This window comes from Penaeus vannamei, chromosome 8, assembly GCF_042767895.1.
Source record: "Penaeus vannamei isolate JL-2024 chromosome 8, ASM4276789v1, whole genome shotgun sequence".
Taxonomy (NCBI): Eukaryota; Metazoa; Arthropoda; class Malacostraca; order Decapoda; family Penaeidae; genus Penaeus; species Penaeus vannamei.
Window position 1 is genome coordinate 2,636,775 of NC_091556.1, and position 1,536 is coordinate 2,638,310.

Genomic DNA, 1,536 nt, shown 5'->3' on the forward strand with positions numbered 1-1,536 from the left:
ACATCTCATACAATGCTCAGCATACGCGAGCAGAGCAATGCTATCTTTTGGATAATGCATCAAATCTAACAATATGATAAATCATTTCACAATTTGAAAACTATCATCTTAATATCAAAAAAGATTTCCATACATCCTCTTTTAAGGATAATCTACCAGAGGAAAGTTTCATTATCATTATTTTTTAGGCACTTATCCCTGCTTTTTTATATTATTTACTCTAAATTTGATTTTGTGACAAATGGTTACCTTTTCTAATCTGAGATTTGTGGTTTGATATTTACGCAAATGACGATTGTAGGCACTAGCTTCACACCTCCGGTCCAGACAGCTACATGTGGACGGTTTCCTGCCTGTGGAAGATACGGAAAAAAGCAACAAAAAATCTTTAAAATCATGGCCTGGTTTGAGAATGAAAGTACATTACTGATATTCAAGCTTCTGCTAACAAAAAAATCTGTATCATATATTGTAACATTGAACATTCTGCAAATCTATACAAACTAGAAATATATCTATAATCATATTACCAGAGGATTAACAAAGACATTCGCCTTTATAAAACCTAATTAAAAAAGAAATACAAAACATGCACGGTCCTTGAGGATGATGAGAAACATGCAAGAGGCCAAAAAGCTTTCAATGGAGAGAGAGAGAGAGAGAAAGAGAAAAAATCTAAATTTGGGGAAAAACAGACAAAACACTCACAAAACATAAAATAGTATAATTTTGTTGACACTAACATCTTTAAAAGTATCCAAACAATCTATATAATGTACATGCATCCTCCAAAATGTTATCTCTGCCTCTGACTTCCAGAAGAGAAAATTAGTAAAGGCAAAAAATTAATCTGGGGAGGGAGGGGTAAGGGGGCAGGGGGGGTGTGTGAAGAATAATTAATCATGGGAGTCGGTTCCTTTCCTCTCTTGGAGACCTATGACGTTCTCCGAGTGCCGCTCCCAAAATATTCCAACACTCGTTTATGTCTCTCATTAGCTTTTCAAGCATATCCCATCCCTAGTCCAGTTATAGCTAACTATAAGATACCATCACCATTAGGAAACTACATGTAAGAAGGGAAACTGCAGGAAAACATACCTGAAACTGCAGAGAGGTCAAAGGGAAGGTGATGATGCTGGGTTGCTTGTAAACAGGGAGGATATGCAAACACTGACCAGGTTAATTTTCTCGTCAAAGTAGACATGAGTGCCGCGGAGATCTATTCCAATCAAGTGAGATCGAGTTACGTTACTTGGTTCGTTATCTTTTATTGGTTTATTTATTTGTTCTATTTTTTTTTTCCTAATAAAGCAATGATAAGTATCAAACAGCTGGGGTATGCAGTTTCAAGCAAGCATAAAAAATAGATGCTTCATACATACTACAGTTTTCAGGCTTTTTTTTTTTCTTCAGAATAATAAACTTTCATGAGAATACAGCTACTGATCCATGTAGCAAGTAAGAGCATATATTGGTAAGGATATAGAAAGCAGATACCTGTTAAATTGCTTGCAGCATAAAGTATAACCAAGCCTC